Consider the following 7773-nt stretch of genomic DNA (forward strand, 5'->3'; position numbering starts at 1 on the left):
ACTGAGTAGTTGAGAATGCTCACAGTGAAACACTTCATCCCCGTTTTTTCTCAAATGTTGCCATCTCAGCTTTTTTGAAAGAAAAAGTAAAAACACGCCCTCTTTTCAAATTTTCAATTTTTGGCGATGAATCCCAAACAAAACAAAAACCAACCCTTCCTCTGCCCTCAGAACAAAACCAGACAAAAACCCATCCCGACTTTAATCACCAAAACTGAAAAAACCCCTACCCTCCTTACCTCTCTCTCATCTCCCATGTCAACAGAAACCCAAAACCGACTATTCAAAAAATTTATCGCCTCCATTCTTCACGACTTCACAATTTGAATTTCTACTTTGGGTATGGTATTTTTTTTCTTTTTGTTTAGTCAAAGAAACCATTCCATTATTACTAAAAATAAGAGAGTTTACTGAGCACGCTCTCGGAGTGAGACTCTGATTGTGAGAAATTAGATTCAGTAGTGTTAGGTACTGACATCTATCATAAAGGTGGTAATAATTTTATGGATTTTAATTTTTAAACATGATAGGTAGTTTCATCTCCTATTTTTTTGGCATTTTGAAGCGTTGCCAGTTTGTACATAATCATTTATCAGGGATGTAAGGTTTGTAGTTAGTTCAAGATGCAGGGAGGTGCATAGCTTCATGTTATATTTTAGTTGCTATTAATGGAAAGCGTCTTATCTGATTAGAAAACAGACTCCAAGTAGGTTGATAGATTACGCCACTATCCCACATGAAATCGATTCTTTGCTTATTGCGTGTTTTTAGTCATGAAATTGAGTGTGATTATACCTATATGTGCTTTACAGAACCGGCAGAGTTACTCACAGTTGCCTGGGGATTCCAAAGTGTCTTCCGTCAAGATAGTGCCTCCACGAAAGACTGGAAAAGGAAGAGGGAAAGGAGAGACGGTCCATCCTCCAGAAGATAATAAAGTTGAAGTCACTTCCATCAAAGAAAGGACACTTAATACACCTGAGATTTTGAAAGCTTTTTGCGTTCAATTTGTTCGACTAAATGGCGTTCTTTTCACACGCACAACGTACATCATCTTCGTATTACATTATGGTTTGTTACTCACACTTACACACTCAAATTGTCACACTATCTATTGCTGATAAAAAATATGAGATTTCTTTTATGAACTTTAAGGTTGTCAATAGCATGCCTTTGACCTTGATGATATGCACAATGGGTATTCGGATTATACCACATAAGCAAAGGATCAGGAACAGGCATGTGCTCCAACAAAGTTAGCAACCCCTTCCGAGTAGTTGAGGTAGAATTACAGTCATTGGTTGATTGAGGGGAGTGAAATTCCTCCTGGGTCTAACCTGATTTTTATTTGGGACTTGAGCTGGTGGGTTACCAGGTTGACCATCGACTTTGCGGAATAGCAGGGGAGGCAAAGTTTGAAAGAAAAGAAGAGGGAGAGATGGAAGGCGACTTATAAGCTTCAGGTGAAGTTGCACAAGGTCAATCCCATGATTGGCCTATGGGCCTAACACCCGAACAGTGCAGTTGGCTCAATAGGTTTGTGCAGTTCTCCATTGGTATTATATTTATCCAACATTTCACTGCATTTGAAAAATAATTTGCAGTCGAAGTGAATCTTAATGTGTACGAAATGGTTGGAAAGGTTTTCATGGGCAAATGCTCATATTTAAGGATTATTGCTGATTAATTTTCCGGAGTCCTTTTTTTCTATTTATTTTTAATTTTTTAATTTTTTTTATGAGAACCGGTTTTGCAAAAGCGTGATGTGGATACTCATATTACAAAATTGCATATGTTCTAATTGTATGTTGCTTCTATTGCAGGTACTTCCATGCCTTAGAGAACGAAAGATAGCATATATAACCGAGCAAATCTTCTGTTCGAAAGGGCTGAGAAAAGTGAATGGACTCCTGAAGAGTTAGAAACTATCAAAAAGTTTGTTCTTTGATATTGAATTTTAACTATTAGATGTTACTTTTTCAATTAATTCTTAATTGGGTTTCTAGAGTATAGTTACTAGGAAAAGGGTTTCTAGAGTCTGGAACCTATATCACTTGGTATCATGACCCAATATCTTCATCCAGTTTTATAATGAGGTGTGCCTAGACAAAGTCAGGCCGAAATTATGTCTATTACCTTTGCAAGACTTTAGTTGTCTCTGTATATAACTCAAATTTTAGGATGTCGAGCCTGTTAGCCCGAGGTTAGGCCAGACTAGAGCTGAAATTATTACTTTCCTCATAGACACTATAGCATATTAGCTTTATCACTGAGTTTAGAGACATAACTTTGGGAACTGCTTTTGGCTTTTGGGGACTGTTTCTGCTATAGCTTACGAGGACGGAAAGTTACATAAGCCTGAACTCTTAAGTAGCACTTTGGTTTTCGGGGACTGTTTCTGCTATAGCTTACGAGGACAGAAAGTTACATAAGCCTGAAATCTTAAGTAGCACAAATTAATGTAAGGTGGTTTATCCATATTGCATTTTATAGTTTCAGCTTAGCCAAACACAGCCTACGGTTGGAGCAATAATGCAAATATCTTAGAATCCCTGTCAATTTTTCTTTCTAGCTCTCAAAGGTTAAATTAGCTTATTGAAATAGCTTATGGGTTTGCTTCTCTCCCTTATCACCCAAAGGTTTTATCTTATTTCGCATCAGGAGTAAACTTGGCCAGTATATGCAGTATATTCAAAGCCATGGTTTGTCAATTTAAAGGATGCATTACTGCTCATTGTAATATGGGATTCTATACTTGAAAGGTTGAATTCAGCAAACGTTCCAAGGTAAGATTTTTTCTTTCCTTTTATCTCTTTCTGATTATTCCATTAGTTGAATTTGTAATAGATTTGTTTTTTATTTGTTCGGTGATTGTTTGTAATTGAATCCGCTTTTGAATGATTTCATATTATTGTCCAATGTAGCTGATTCTTTCATTGTTTAGTATAAGTCATTATATACACTTTTAATTGCTATGCACTTAGTTTGTACTTCAGATGTTGGTTTGTAAACCAACCATAGAGAGTAAGAGGCATAGTGAAGGAGGTATGGCTGCATATCGTTTGTGAGAGGGTTCAATGGACCCCTCCAATGGTCTTGACCACTAAGTTGCCTCTAATATTTTGCTATGCTAGCTGCATTCTGCTATGTTCCGTTCTTCAGTTAATATTGGGAGGTAGTCATATTATTTGTATGGTAACTAAGCGAGGAAATGCAATTTCTTAATTGGAGTTTTCTCCTTAAACCAACTCATACTTACATTGTGCGTATATTAATTTCAATATTGAATTTCAAAACTTTGAAAACAGTAAGAGATATCTGACATTGTATAAATATAATGGAAACTGATAAAACCTTCATAATGCACGTTTATTGATTTCAGTTACTTATTTTCTTAAGTCCGAGGTCCACAGTCCAAAGTCCGAAGTCCAAAGACCCAAGTCCAAAGTCCAAAGTCCAACGTCCGTATAGTCGTACGTTTTAGTCAAGTTACCTTACTCACGTGGGTTTGGTAGGATAGGTCAAGTAAGGGATCGTCCAAACCTTAAGGCTCGGAAAAGGTTCACAACTGGAATTACAACTTTTGGTTAGTAGGATTTTAGGTTTTTTAGTTGGATTTAATTAAATTAACGGTAGTGCAATTAATGTAAATTACTACGGTGATTTTGATGTAGGTAAACAAAGATGGAGAAACAGGGAGAGAGTTAATCATGCTCATGCAAGAATCGTTTTTCAACAGTTTACTATTACATCACTACATCTCTAATTCGTCTCGTGTTCGGAGACGATGTCGAGTATTGATTCCTAGCGCATGCCCACATATCTAGGTCGCATTGCACTAGCATAAGGAGTTTAACTAATATCTCATCTCTGGTATATTATTTCAGCTCCTGGCTCGATTTCACATTAGCTAGACAAATTGGAGAGCTATCTGACACCAAAGAGTCACGCGCGAGACATTTTGGGTCGCGCACGAGACTGTTCTAGAGCATCATCACTCCAAATTGGTACAGTCTCGGTCATTTTGGGACCGGATGTCTAATCTATGCCTAAATCCTAAGTACTGATTCTAGAATATTAAAGAGTCAATCCGGATTTTCACACGAAAGCAAAGATAACCCTCCCGGCGGGGATTAGCTCATGATCATAGAAGGAATAATAAAACTTGTTGTATACATTAAGTAAATAAATGCGGGACATGAATTACACTAGAAAAAAGAAATAATCATTATTAAGGGTAAAATAACTTACAAGATTTTTAAGTGCCTGAAATGGAAATGATGAGTAATGTAAGTCTTGAAAGAAAACGAACTAAAGCTAAGCGGATGCTACAAAGATGAAAATGAAGGCGAATAATGAAGACCCCTCACATATATATAGGCCGGGGACCCTTCACGGAAGTCCCAACATTTAAAGGTTTTGTTTCTTTCAAATTGTTAAGATCAAAACTTCAGTATTTATAAAGTTTTGTCTTATTATAATTTGTTTTGTCCTTTTATGTTTTGGTTTTGTCTTTTAGCCCAATTCAATTCAGACATTGAATTGGTACATGTCTTTCCTCTTGTAAGGTGGCACCAAATTGAACTCATCACTTGCCACCTGCCTATGCTGACTCGTCATGCCTTTGGGCCCGCAGAGTGGGTCCACTTAGTGTGTCCAGTGGTGGCGTCGATTTTGGCATTTTTACGACTTTCTGTCCTTGCGCAAAGTTCGTCGCCCGGGTCGCTATGGCAGCTTCACTAGCCAACGTCGGCATCTAGATTTATCCGATTTGAGCTTCGAAAGTTTGCTGCTTCTTTATATGTGGACCTGTTCTGCACTGGTTTTGTTCTTTTGGAAACTTCGGCTTTAGTCAGGCTTTGTTGGGCTTCACGGTGGTTGAGTGGGAAACTTCAAATATTCCAGTATTCCCGTACTTTGATGCATGTTTTATCATTATATTCATTTTAATTGTGGAAACCTGCAAAAGTACGAAAATATAATTATTACATGATTATTAAACACATAATCGACCAAAATGCTATGTCTCTCGGAGTTTAATATTACAATTTTGGGTGCTTATCACACCACCCCCAAACAGCACTTTGCTTGTCCTCAAGCAAAGAAGAGACATTAAAACGATAAGTGGTCAAAAATGTGTTATCCTAAGCTAAATCTCATTTCGTAGAGTGCGGTTGCATTGACCATATGCAACAAGGCCTTGAACCACTAGGAATTCCCTAGTGGACGAGTTATAGCCTCGTGAGAGTTTTCCAGAGAAGATACTCACAAACTTCATTTATACTACAACGACTTAGTAACAAAGGCTTGTTTCCTTAATTAATCTCAGGTATCTAGACATCTCACTAGCGGGGGAAACAAGGATTTAATTCTTTTGAATTTCAAGTTAATATATATACAATAATCAAAACATCTACGTATGAGCATGCATGCAGTGATCTAATAATGAAATGTAGCTAACAGGCCGCTTTTCGATCCTTTGGATAGATGGCCCTTAAGTAGGTTATCAGGTGTATGTGTAAACACAATTTCTCTCTTATTTTTCCACTCAAGCTTCGCTATCTCTAGTGTGCAGTGGGCACACGTTTCCTCACATACTCAATGACAGTCAGAGGAGCCGAGGTCGAGAAGTCACAACTACTACTTATTATCTTACTATCCTATTCCTAATTGAGCTAGAAGTCTTTATTAGGTGTTATGGGGCTTAGGTAGTAGTGTAAAAGAACTGGAATGGAAAATTAAAAAATGATAAGTATGAGAGAATAAGGTCTTCGAGATATTTATACTAGAGAATTCTTATTTTCTTCCTGCTTCTAACATGGGTTTCCATACTTGGATTTTTCAAGCTTTTGTATTCCCTTTTGATTTGATTTTTGGGGGGAATTCTAACCTTGATATTTCTTTTGATTTTTGGAAACATATTTCTATTTTATTTTTCTTTTCTTCTGAAACAGGTAACTGATTTTGATTCGTTGACAAGGTTTTTCTCTTCATTTTTGTGCACTTCATCCTATTTCTCATACTCATCATCTGGGTAGGCTTATTTATTTGTGGTTACTAGATGGGTAATGATTTTTTTGGTGAAGTAGAAAGGATTAATGAAAGGTTCTGGGGCTTAATTAGCGGTAATTTTTTTTTACAGTGTGAATTTTTGGCTATATCGATCCAAAGAAGGCCTAAATTCTCGGGGATTTGGGTAGTGATCAAGTAAGTAGATGTGTGAACTTCTCTATTCGAAGAACTACTCCTCCGTGGTCATTACTCATATATCACACATTTTGAGGCTTTTGGTTAGATTCTTACGGGATATGGAAACTAAGTTATCTAACCGTGGTCTCGTAAACTTATCCGCCGTGTACATTTAATGATAGTCGAGTGCATGAATGCTCATGAAAAGATGTAAAAACTATTGCATACGTATTAAATTAAGTTTCTAAGAACAAGTCCTAATTGTGATGCTAGGGTGAGATTTCTAAATATTTTTCATCATAGAAGGGAAACGAGAATTTGTCACTAAATACGTTTATTTAGACATTAAGTAAAATATATACAACTATGCATGCCTAATTTTTGCAAAAGGTTCTCACCACCCCCAAACAGTCGGACACTGTGTCCTCAAAGTGTTAAGAGGAAGAAAGAGTATACCTGAGAGGCTTTGAGCAAAAATCTAGCTGACATCTTCCACAGAAATTTATTGTAACACACTATATATTATACATCATAAAAGTAGAAACACACTATTAGAGTAGCACACTGTTAGGTTATTTATTTATTTCTCAACAAAACGTAAAACAAATATGTACATGCATCAACTCACATTGCCCCAACCTTGAACTGGGGGATAGTCCATCCTTGCCTCGTCCCTGTAGAAATGTCATTCCCTTGCATCCCGCGAATCTATCATAGCTTTCCAGACTTCACTCCACTTCCTCTTCTTTGCATTGTCTAGATGAGCTATCATTTTATCATCATTAGGGAAAGAACGAACTTTCTTAAGATACCTTGCAGGGCGTTGCCATGTCCCAAATCGCAAAGAACTAATTATCTTGTTTGTTGGACACATAGAGTCCACCTTTACCCAAATTCCGAAAAGGTGGCCGCGAACCGAGGGAAGTACGCCCTCACTATCCCGCATCTCAGAATCGGGTGGTGATACAGTTGTTGCCAAAAAGACCGAAGCCTTCTTAAGATTCTCAATTACTAGGTCCAGAATGTCGGCGGTATGTTGTCGGGCCAATGCATGGAATGTCTTACACGCCGACTTCGATGCGGTGGAAAATGCCAATCCCCCATGATGTTCGTAAGAATAAATAACATGGCAGTTCCAACATTCATGGTCATATCGGCTAGTGGAGTGGAATAGTGAAGTCCGCCATCGGCCGCCTTCGACTAAAAAAATGCTATCCAATTGTATGAGTCATCCTCTAAGGTCACAAGAGTTTTTGAAAAGAAGGAGGGTGTTTTATTTATAAACCAAGATTTTATTTATATACAAAGGAGATAAACGTGAAGAACACTGGATGTCCAAAAGAGTCACCATCTATAATCATAGACAACTGTCATGTCGGGCTCGAGTTTAACCCAATCCAAATGTGATTTGTGGCTTTACCTTTATGTATTATGGGGTTAGGGGCAGGACGGTACCATCCTGGAGCGTGCGCACTACGGTCTAATAAAATTGCCCTTATTACATACGGCTATCCTCAAACCGCCCCAAGGGAACTCAAAGTAACCAATTCTAGGGTTGGTCTGGTGGAATCCATTGCCCGTTTA

Source organism: Coptis chinensis, chromosome 5, assembly GCF_015680905.1.
Source record: "Coptis chinensis isolate HL-2020 chromosome 5, ASM1568090v1, whole genome shotgun sequence".
NCBI classification, from domain to species: Eukaryota; Viridiplantae; Streptophyta; class Magnoliopsida; order Ranunculales; family Ranunculaceae; genus Coptis; species Coptis chinensis.